The sequence below is a fragment of the Microtus oregoni genome, unplaced genomic scaffold (assembly GCF_018167655.1).
Source record: "Microtus oregoni isolate MIOR12 unplaced genomic scaffold, Mior012 000134F_ref0000037, whole genome shotgun sequence".
NCBI lineage: Eukaryota > Metazoa > Chordata > Mammalia > Rodentia > Cricetidae > Microtus > Microtus oregoni.
In genome coordinates, this window is record NW_024544778.1 from 284,814 (window position 1) to 297,245 (window position 12,432).

The window sequence follows — 12,432 nt, forward strand, 5'->3', positions numbered from 1 at the left end:
CACCCCGAACCTGACACACAAAGAGGTTAGAACCACTAACCCTGGCTGGAGAGTCGGCTCACGGGTTAAGATCACTTGCAGAGGACCCAGGTTCGTTTCTCAACGGCTACATTGTGGTTCACAGCTGTCTGTACCTCCAGTCCCTGGGGAATCCGGTGGCCTTGTCTGCTTCTGCAGAAACCAAGCACACGCACTGCGTGTGCATGATACAAACACATACATGTAGGCAGAACACTCATACATAAAAAATAAATAAATCAAAATATTAGAAAAGAATCACTAGCCGGGCAGTAGTGGTGCAGGCTTTTAATCCCAGCACTCTGGAGGCAGAGGCAGGCGGATCTCTGTGAGTCTACAAGAGCTAGTTCCAGGACAGGCTCCAAAGCTACAGAGAAACCCTGTCTCGAAAGAAGAAAGAAAGAAAGAAAGAGAGAGAGAGAGAAAGAAAGAAAGAAAGGAAAGAAAGAGTCACTAACCTAAGAGAAGGGCCAGGCAGTTCAACCTGAGACACTAACACCCCAGACCTGCTGAGCCTGAATCCTCACCCCACCATCCTGTCTCCTTCCTCCTGCAGGGGTGGGGGGCTGGACTACACTTCCCAGGTTCCCTTACAAAGAGTGTGGTCATGTGAACACCTCCCCCAGGCAAGGAATACAGAGTGCCTCTTGCTCTGCTACACCCAGGGACCATTGCCAGAGTGACCCAAGAAGTTTCAGGTAGAAGGGAAGACCAGCGCCAGTCTGGGAGCACCGGTGACCTTAGGAGTTGAAGCTAAAGAGAGGGCCCTGGCCGCACGTCTCAAAGGAATCTTGGCATTTGCTTGGGCTATTTGCCCCCACAGTCTGTGCCCTGAGACAACTGAACTCACAATTAACTCAGTTTAAATTTATCTTAGGCCGGGCGGTGGTGGCGCACGCCTTTAATCCCAGCACTCGGGAGGCAGAGGCAGGCGGATCTCTGTGAGTTCGAGGCCAGCCTGGTCTACAAGAGCTAGTTCCAGGACAGGAACCAAAAGCTACGGAGAAACCCTGTCTTGAAAAATCAAAAAAAAAAATTTATCTTAGGTTAACTCTCTGAGCCTAGTCCTTGATTCTATGTCTCCTTCTTTAACACCACGGTGAGGATCACTGCCCCTCCTCCCGACTTTGGGTTTGGCAATATGGCTCCCTCTGGCACGTGGGATTGTTACCAGATGTGAAGCGGGTAAAGTTTGAGATGTTCCAGCAAGGTCAGCCTTGTTCTGTTGAATGCCAGGAAGCCACCGTGAGGAGAGAGTCTCGTGGAGGACGGTACGGGGTGGACCTGGTCTCAGGAGGAGACAGCAGACCTCAGTATCTGGGCCTGGGAGTGTGAATTTGTCCCTGTGAGTCATTTTCTGTGGCTGTCCAAGCAGCACTGTTGAGGTAACCGGTGACCAGAATCCCCGTCCTGACTAAGGCAGATGGGGCACTGGGGGAGGGTCCTAGAGCATGTAGTTTCAGCTTAGAGGTTGAGTTGTGGACGGCAGGCAGTGAGGAGGCAGAAATAGTGACACCTTGTCCTTCTTACCCTGCTGCAAACCTGTAAGATGGAGAGAGGGGATGTTGCGGGCTGTGAACCCCCAGACCCTGAATTTCCTGTAAACAACTTGTTATGCTTGCAACTGCTCTGAGCAAAACACTTTGTTTTCCTGTGCTTGCAGCTGCTCTGAGCATGAGACAGGGGAATGGTTTCTGGTGGGCTTGCAGCTGGAAAACCCCAAGAGTTGGGGCGTGGCCATTTAGTCAAGGAGATTCTATATAAGCTGCCCTGGAACACAATAAAGTGGGCGTTCTTGATTCAAGGAGACCCGTGTCTGTCTGTGTGTCTGTGTGTGTATGTGTTTCAGTCTCCAGCCCCTTGCCCAGCTCACGAACCGTGCCTTAGCACATGACACATAGGGCAGGTGCTGTGCTACAGAGGGCGGCAAGGATCAGGATGTTAACCTGTCACCTGCCCCTTGCAGAAAGTGAGGTCAGATGCAACCTCAGTACTGTGGAGTCACAGGTGGGAAGGGCCACCGTTTAACCTCCAATCCTGTAGGAGCAGACATTATTGTTCTGAGGGAAATGATGAAGACAGCTTGGTCTAGTGGAAACACTAGGCTTCCCTGGGCAAGATGGCTACACAGGGAAATTCCTGCTGCTGGGCTTGATGACCTGGGTTTGATCCCGGGACCCACACAGAGAGGGAGAGAACTGATTCCCACAAGTTGTCCTTTGGCCTCCCCATGGATGCCATGGCACTTGTGTGTGCACGAGGGCATGCAGGCACATGTGGGCGTGCACACACACACACATGCACACACACACACACACAAACTTAAGCCTGCAATAATCCTGGAGTAACCGTTAGATTACAGGGGAGAGAGTATCAGCTCACTGAACGTGTTCCCTGCTTGTTGGACAGACTCTGTGTACTTCAGTGAAGCCAGGCTACAGGCTCAGTCATCTCCCTAAGGCAGGAGAGGATGGGGGCACTCAGAGATATCTGGAGGCCAGAGGGAAGACTACTAAATGTCTATCTTCCCACTCAAAGGTGTACTTCTCATGGATCCTCTGGCTGGGCTCAGTTTCTGGTTTTGTTGTAACAGGTTCTGTGTCAGGCACACGTTAACCTCTCTGATGTCCCTTTCCTACACAAGAGTGCAGAAGCCACTTCCAGAAACCACATGGGCAATGACAGGGCAGTCATCAGTTCTCAAACTCCATTTGGCTACTTGGAATGCCAGCTCCCCACACCAGAGCCCTTGCTTTGGGTGGCCAAAAAGAGCAAATTGTTGCTGATGTGATGGGTAGCCAAGTTTGGGGTCTACTGTATACAGAGGTTTAATCTGCACTAACACCAGAAAAAATGAGTTTCCAAAACACACAGGATACTTTATTTTTAAAGATGTATTTATTATCTATACAGCATTCTGTCTGCATGTATCCCTGCAGGCCAGAAGTGGGCGCCAGACCTCATTACAGATGGTTGTGAGCCACCATGTGGTTGCTGGGAATTGAACTCAGGTCCTCTGGAAGAGCCGCCAGTGCTCTTAACTCCTGAGCCATCTCTCCAGCCCACATAGGATATTTTAAGACAAGACTGGTAATATTTTCAGAGAGAAAAAATATAACAAGAATGTGGCCGCATAAAGAGACACATACTTATGAACCCAGCACCCAAGAGGCTGAGGCTGTAGTGTTATGGATTCAAGGGCAGCCTGGGTTACTCAGTGAATGTCAGGCTAGCCTGGGCTATGTGGTGTGACTATATGAGATTGAACAATCTTCAAGCTAGGGTTTGGGGATGAAACTCCATGACAGAGTGTGGCCAACATAAGGGAGGCTCCACCCTGTATTCAAAAAGAATCTGAAAATAAGAAAAAAAGCCAAAATAATAAAATAATCTGGGGAATTGAATATTCTGGTGGTATTTTGCTTTCTTCTTTACGATTTTATGTATTATTCAGAAATTTACGAGAATATATTATTTATGTATTCAGGAGAAAACAAAATCATATTTTGTGAAAAATAAAAATAACCTAAAAAGATACTTTCCAAAAGTCAGCTAGATGTCTTGGGAAATAAAATATGTCCCTATTGAAATAAAAAAAATGTTCTTAGCCAGCCAAAGAGAGGATGGGCCAGTCCATGGGTCATCAGTGAGGCGGGGAGGTCAAGCTGAAGAATTTTCTAGAACATGTGATAAAGGACCCCCCCCCACACACACACACACAAAACGTGTGAAGAAAAAGCTTAGCAACATGGGATACAGGCTGTTTAAATGAGATTCCGGGGATGAAAGAAGGAGAGGGGATAGTTAGGGAAATAGTAAAACCATCCAGGGCCAGTGGAGACACTAGGAAAACATTTCAGAACACAGGGAAGAGAGGCAGGCTCCCGTGGGAAGGCATGCTACCTCCAGAAAAGAGAAAGGAGCTGACATCTGATGTTGGGAACTCAAGATCCAAAGACACGGAGGGCACCTTCGCCGTCCATAGGGAAAATTAGCTGAGCCTAAAGTTCCATGCCTGGCCTGAGAGCCATTCAGTGCCAGGGGAAAACAAACGCCATTTTTGGTTGTGCCGAGTGTTCAGAAAACTTATTTCCAGCAAATACTATCTGAAATAATTGCTAGATGGTGTACGCAATCTAAATAAGCAAATAACAAATCCAAGAGATAGGCAAGCAGGGACACAGGAGCTGAGTCCCCTTTCATCAGGGACTGTGTTAGAAAATGCTCTTGGTGGCTTGAGGGGAGGATCTCAGAGAACTCAGAATGGACAGTGCCCTGGGACAGAAGGGAACTGACTCCGGAAGAAGCTGGTTACACTGGGTGGTGGTGCACGCCTTTAATCCCAGCACTGGGGGGGAGAGGGGCAGAGGTAGGTGGATATCTATGAGTTCGAGGCCAGGCTGGCCTACAGAGTGGGTTCTAGGACAAAAGCTACAGAGAAATCCTTTTTCAAAAGAAGGAGGAGGAGGTGGAGGAGGAGGAGGAGGAGGAGGAGGAGGAGGAGGAGGAGGAGAGAGAAGAAGAAGAAGAAGAAGAAGAAGAAGAAGAAGAAGAAGAAGAAACAGCAGCTGTTGTTGTTGTTGTTAGGGAAGATAGCATAGTGGTCGTGTGCTTGCTTCCTAAGCGACAGATATGAGTTTGCTTCTAAGCACCTGTGAAAACCAAACATGTTTGTTCTCAGAGGTGTGCATCTGAGACCTCAGTGCTGGCGACGTGGAGATGGGAAGATCCCTGGGCTCTCATGAGCAGTCAGTTGAGATCCAGGTTCAGTGACATACTGCATCGAAACAAACAAATGGACACACACCTTTAAACCCAGCGCTCGATATCTGTGAGTAGAGGCCAGCCTAGTGTCTACATAGCAAGTTCTAGGACAGCAAGGGCTACACAATAGAGAGATAGAGAGACCCTGTTTTAAAAGAGGGAGAGATCAGGAGAGGGAGAGAGAGAGAGAGAGAGAGAGAGAGAGAGGGCCCATGAGACACCTTAACAGGTAAGAGAACTTGCTGTGCCAACCTGGCAACCCAAGGCCGATACCTGGATTCAGATGAAGGGAGAAAGACAAAACTGATTCCCAAGAATGTCTCTGACCTCCACATGTACTGCCCCTAATAATAAACAAATAAAATTTAAAAAAAGAAAAGAGAGGAGTGAGAACTTAAAAATATTTAAGGTAGAGAAAGATTGAGAAAGACACCTGATGTCAACCTCTGGGTAGTCATGTGTATCTAACTGAGTACATACACATGAACACATCACACACACACACAGACATGAACACACACGTGTGCACACACACAGACATACACACACGTGCGCACACAGACATACACACACACAGACACACACACGCACACACACAGACACACACATGCACACACACGCACGCACACACACACAAAATGACTAGGGTTGGCTGGTGCAGCGTGGAGCACTTGCTTATCACGTACTATGCCTGAGTTTCATCCTCAGCACCGTAAAAATGATCAATTAGTTTAGAAGTATTAACTAGTAGGTGAATAGAATTTGATGTAAATCTTCTAAATAAATGGAGTGGAAACTTGACATATCTAACAGAAACAGGAAATAGAAGACAAGCTAGGTCACAGAGACAACAAGATACCGTGGCAAATGCAACCTAAAGCCAATCAGGTGTGGTAGAGCATGCGTGCAATCCCAGTATTCAGGAGGTGGAGGCAGTGCCAGCAGGGCATTGCTCAGTGACTGATGATGTGAGTGCGATACCCAGAATCCACAGGTGGGAATGGAGACCTGACCGCTGCAAGTTCCCTCTGACCTCCACATGTGCTCCCCTTAGTGTGTGTATATATGTGTGTGTGCACACACGTGTGAGTGTGCATGCACTAGCTCACATACACGTGGACATGTATACACACAAAACAAACAAAACTAAAAAATCTCAATAATAGTTATTTATGAATAAACAAACAAACAAACAAACACGCATGGGCTGGAGAGGTGGCTTAGCGGTTCCATAGCAAGACTTGTACTCTGTTCTCAGAACCTAATGGTGGTCCGCTACCATCTGTAATCCCAGCTCCAAGGGACCAGACCACTTCTGGACGTCCCAGGCACCAGGCACGCCTGTGGGTGTACATGTAGACAACACACACATCAAATAAATGTCTTAAAAGAAAAAAAAAAGATGAAGTGTCATCAAGAGTTCCAAACCGCAAAACCCATGTTGGAGCCTGGAGGGGAAGTTAAAAATACAATGTTTCAGGTGCATTTTGGAAAGCAGACAAGGCAGAAAGGGACAAATCAAGCTGTAATTGCAGACACGGGGTCAAAAGCCAGAGTGAAGCCCAGCGTACTTTCGGAGATTGTGTATCTGTGTTCACAGGCAGCTAGAACACAGACTTTATCTATACAATTCTTTGTGCGGATATCTGTGTGGGGGTAGGTGGAGCTGGGATAAAAGGTGTGTGCCAGCACACCTGGCTGTCTCTCATTCTTCTATCTTAAAAACCGTAAGTCTGAAGCACGGTGTAGCGGCACACGCTCTCAATCCCAGCTCTTGACAGAAAGATCTCTGTGCGTTTAAGGCTAGCCTCGTCTGCATAGCAAGTCCAGGACAGCAAGAGCTGTGTGGTGGGACCGCGCGTCTTGAAACAAACAAACAACAATAACACCAGCAACAAATCATCTGTCTGAGGTCGGGGCTGTGTAGCTCGCTGGTAGAACGCTTGCCTAGCACGTATAAGGTACTGGGTTCAATCCCCAGCACTGAAAAACAAAACAAGCTCCCCCAAACCTTGTAAGTCTGCCCTGTAGTTTTGATCTCCTGTTGTCATTCCTAGCTTAGACGGGGTGGACGCACAGGTGTGCACGGGTGACTGCACACACTCACAGACACGGCTGTGCTTTGTTGTTGTTGTTGTTTTCTGTCCCCATCTTAGGAGGTGATTTTATCCCATCACTTATGTCTTTCACTGCTGCCTGTCCTCTTTTTCCCAACTACTTTTCTCTCATCCTATAAACATATTTAAATTTCTCCATTCCTTAGGATAAATATCATCACCATAAGCAGCAGTAAGCCATTGCCCTTCCCTCCACACCAAACACCCCTCCGGTCAATGCCCCAGGCTTCCGGCTCCTCTCTCATGAAAGCATCTGGAAAGAATAGACCGCGCTTGGCTTCTGTTTTGTTTTGTTTTTTTTTTGTTTTCCCGGTCCATTGCAGACAAATACTCTTGTAAAATAAAATAAAAAGTATTACTAGAAAAAACGGGGGAAAAATCCCCAAAGACATCCAAAATGCAGGCCCTAATTTTTTATTATTAGGTCCAACAAGCATGGCGCGTCCTGTCAGACTGCTATAAAAATGCTAAATGCTGGCTTTCAGTTCCCGCACTTATCTTGACACGGACAAGGAAGCAGCGGCTTGGGTGGGCGTGTGTCTGAGGCCACGCAGGGCCACCAGAGCTGTTCTGTGCCACCCACGTGTGTGCCGGGGATGCAGCTTCAAGCATGCTTGGCGGGTCCTCGCTGACTGAGCAGCACCCCAGCCCCGCTCCACACGCCGATGTCCCCTTCTATCCCTACATGTGCTCTGAGAAAAGTCCCCAGAGCGGACCTATGGCTGCTCAGCTCCTCCCCGGCCCCAAGCAATTCCTTGCCGGTTTCTGTACCTTTTCGCTGACATTGTTTCCATCAGTCTGACTTCTGTTGCTGTGACGAAACATCTCAGACTGGGTAATTATAAAGTGTCCTTAGCACCTGGGGCAGGAACTGGGAAGTCTGTGAGCACAGTCTGGCATCCTAGCATGGCAAGGGCTTCGGGCGGCAAGACAGATCAGGAGTGCAGCCCTGGGTCTCTCTAATCTTATGCCACTGTGGGAGCCCCATCTCCGTGACCTCCTTTAACCCCAATGACCTCCAGAATGTTACCTTCAGATGACTTTGGGAATTAAATTTGCAACTTGAATTTTGGGTACATGTTCAACAGCACACGCTTGCTTCTCGTGCTCTCTGAGTTTAGTGACTTCCTTTCTCGGCAAACCCCTGGAATGACTGTCTACTCCATTCTGTTCCTTCTCTGAACGCTCTTCCTGGATGGTTGTTCTTTGGGGTTTGAATTCTCAGCCACACCTACAATGTGAGAACTTGCCGATTCCAACCACAGCCTCTTTCCTTTCTGTCCCGTCCTTTTGGTTACTTCCACTGGATATCCACAGCGCCTTGTGGCCAAGCCCAGTGGTCAGGATTCCTGTGGTTCACAGGGAGGGAACTGGACAGGCTTGTAGGTCAGAGGAAAAGCAGCGAGTTCCTGAGATCAGGAGCCTAGGGCATCCTGTTTGGGTCACCCTGTTCTTCTTATCTTCTGAATAACAGCCAATCCTAAACTCACAGTATAGATCCAGCCACTGCAGGTGACTCAGGGCTGGAGCCATCTAGAAAATTGGTGTGGACCTGGGCATGGACTGCCTCACAGCAGGATGCCTTCACTGGGCTCTGGTTGAAGACTTCTGAATCCAGCAGCTGGGCCAAAGTTGCAGGACTTTTCTAGACCCGTTCTACAAGCCACCACTAAGTCCAGCTTCACTCAAGGGGAAGGGACACAGGCTTGCACTGTAAGAAGCTGGGATGGGAAGTACCAAAAAGCTGGTGACCAGTGGTTCGTTTTCAAACTGCTGCTGGCAGGAAATGGTTTTCCCGTCCTTCTGCCTTGATCCCAGGGACAAAGATTCTGTGTGGCTACCTACAGGTGGGTTTAGCATTCAGATCCATGGCTAGGAGTTTCGGGCCTTGGATGGGACCCAGGGGGCTCAGAGTGTGTGCTATTCTGTGTGACCTGGATGTGGCTCCTGGGCACCTCATTTGAGAAACATCTACATCTCTTTTCTTGTCTGTGAGTAGCACAAAGGCAGGGGCCCTACTTTGGCCCAGTGTCTTGGCCATTTCACTATGACAGAGAGAGAGAGAGAGAGAGAGAGAGACCACAGTAGCCCATGGCCTGGTCGGGGTCTTCCTGGACCTCAGACTGGTGTGCACTCACGAATAAACCTGAAAATGGGTGGACTTTAGAATCTTGACCAGCGATTGAGAGGTTCTGGGGGACTCCAAAGGTTTTTGTTTGTTAGTTGGGGGGGGTGCTTAGAGACAGGGTTTCTCTGTGTAACAACCCTGGCTATTCCAGAACTCACTTTGTAGACCAGGCTGGCCTCGAACTCTCAGAGATTTGCCTGCCTCTGCCTCCCGAGTGCTGGGATTAAAGGTGTGTACCACCACCACCTGGCTTAATCTTGTCATTTTAAGGCTGTTGTATCAACAGCCTTCTACAACATGAAACTTTTTCTGCCCCTTAAGTCAGGGTTTCTTTGCCATAGCCCTGGTTGGCTTGGATCTCGCTATGTAGACCAAGCTGGCCTCAGACTCACAGAGCTCCGCCTGCCTCTGCTTCCCGAGTGCTGGGATTAAAGGCATAAAATGGCACAACTTCGAAAAACGGTCTAACAGTTTCCTCAGAAATAGCTGTGAAATATGACACAATTTCATTCCTGGGACTTTATCCCGGAGACATAGCGGTCCACGTTCACACACCATCTATGACGGTGACATGCTCTTATCCTGGAACTGGAGGATCAGATAAACCCTTCCTTCTATAAGTCACCTTGGACATGTGTTTTCTCTTTCACAGCAGCAGCAAACAGCTAAAGCAAGGAGCAGAGCTGCTGTGTGCATTTTGTTTTTTTAAAGATTTGTTTATTTATATTGAATTATAATTCAATATAAATAAGTCCTAGTTTGCCCAGATCTAGCTGTATCATGCCTCAACAGGCTGGCCTCAAATTCATAAAGATCCTCCTGCCTCTACTTCCAAAGTGCTGGCATTAAAGGTGTGCACCACCGCTCCTGGTAAAGATTGTTTCCAAGAGCCGGGCGATGGTGGCGCACGCCTTTAATCCCAGCACTCGGGAGGCAGAGGCAGGCGGATCTCTGTGAGTTCGAGACCAGCCTGGTCTACAGAGCTAGTTCCAGGACAGGCTCCAAAGCCACAGAGAAACCCTGTCTCGAAAAACTAAAAAAAAAAAAAAAAAAAAAAAGATTGTTTCCAAAATGATCAGCACGGCATGGTGGTGGCGCACGTCTTTAATCCCCGCACCCAGGAGGCAGAGTCAGGCTGAGCTCTGTGAGTCTGAGCCAGCCTGGTCTACATAGAGAGCTTCAGGACACAGAGATATCCTTTCTCAGAAATACAAAACCAAATGGTAAAATTGTTGTGGCATATGCGTGCGTAAGGTGAAGCACATGCCGGGCCCGGGAGTACACCTGGGGCTGGGGTCACAAGCAGTTGTGAGCAGCCTGGTGTGTGTGCTGGGACTCCGTCCTCTGGAAGCGTGTGAGGGCTCTTCTTGTGAGCAGCCTGGTGTGTGTGCTCCGTCCTCTGGAAGCGTGTGAATGTTCTTGATCACTGAGACATGGCTCTATCTCCTGCTGTGTGAATCTCCCTTCCAGAATGCTGTGTGAACGTTAATCTTTATTTCTCTGGGATAAATTCCCATGAATGCGGTTGTGGGGTTATTCCGTAGTGTGTTTGTTTCCAAGGAAACTGCCACACTGTTTTCCAAAGTTGTGTCACTTCAAGTCCCCACAGCCCTGAGTGACTAACTCTGTCTCTCCACATCCTCGCCAGCATATGCTTTTGTGACCATTTCCTTCATTTTAGCCATTCTGATGGGAATAGACTGATATCTTCTGGTGCTTTAATTAAGGGAGAAGCGAAGCCTCTGTGTGGACGTATCTGCCATCTGTGTCGCCCCAAACGAGATAGCCATTTGTATCCTTGGGCTCACCTCTGTACCGTTTTCTTTTTGTAGCCATTGTTTCTGTGATTTGTTTTTATCTGACTTCTGTGTATCCGTGCATGTCTCACTGTGTGCCACACACGTGCAGTACCCTGGCCAGGAGAGTACAACAGATCTCCCCGGAACTGTAGTTAGAGCCAGTCCTGAGACACCAGACAAGGATGCTGGGGACTGAACCCACATCTTCATGAAGAGCAGCAAGTGCTCCTAACTGCTGAGCCATCTTCCCAGTCCCATCCTTTAAATAAACAATATATTTATTTATATTTTATAATTATAAATAAATCATACATAAATACAATTATTTATTTATTATTTATAAGTAAATAATAAATATATAATTCTTCTTCTGGATACTGAACCCAGGGCTTCGCATTCTGTCACTGTGTTATATCCCCACCCATCTCACTTGTCCACTGACAGAGAAACTTAAGCGGAATGAGCTGATTTTGGCTCACAGTTTAGGGACACAGTCCACCATGGGGGGAAGGACCTGCAGTAAGGAGGCAGCCCAGTGCACAAGCCCAGGGAATGGCACTGCCTCCTCTACAGTGTGTGCTACTGCCTCTGCCTCCGCTAACCTAGTCACAACTGTAGCGATATTTCATTTGTGTCTTCATAAATAAAGCTTGCCTGAAGATCCGAACACAAAACAGCCACATTCATCAGTCATACAGACCAGGCAGTGGTGGCACACACCTTTAATTCCAGCAGCCACACTAGTTAGCCACAGGGCAGTGGTGGTGCACGCCTTTAATCCCAGCACTAGAGAGAAATATAAGGCAGGATGAGACAGGAACTTCCTTCGCTTACAGTCTGAAGACTGAGAGGTGAGAGCTCTCTAGTGACTTGGCTGCTTTGCTTTTCTGATCTTCAGGTTGAACCCCAATATCCATTTCTGGGTTTTTATTTTTCAGGCTACACAAGACAGCCCTCTTGGGTGTAGCTGGTGGCTCTCTTCCCATTGACTCTAGAACCTGTGACAATAATGGCTCTAACCATCACACCACCACAAAAGGCCTCTGTAGAGGGAGGTTCCCAAATAAACACTCAGAGGCTTAATATTAATTACAAACTGTTTGGCCTCTTGCTCAGGCTTATTATTAACTAGCTCTTACAGCTTAAATCAACCTATAATTATTATCTATGTTTTAACTGCATAACTTGGTACCTTTTCTCAGTCAGGCATTTTCATCTTGCTTCCTCTGTGTCTGGCTTGCAGTTGCATCTCTGCCTTTCCTCTTCCCAGAATTCTCCTAGTCTGGTCCTGGTCACCACACCTATACTTTCTGCCTGGCTTACTGGCCAATTATTAAACCCACACAAGTGACAAATCTTTATAGTGTACAAGAGCATTCTCCCACAGCAGGCTTCTTTCCACTTTGTGTCTTGAGACAGGGCCTCACTAAGAGGCCCACATGGCCTGAAACTGATAAAGCTCCTGCCTCAGCCTCCTGGAGTAGCTGGGATTACAGGCCCATGCCCTCAGATGCAACACTTTTTTTTTTAAAGCTTTTACTTCTGAATAATTTCCAACTTATAGAAAAGTTGATAGACTAGTGCAAAAAAGCACCTATATCCCATC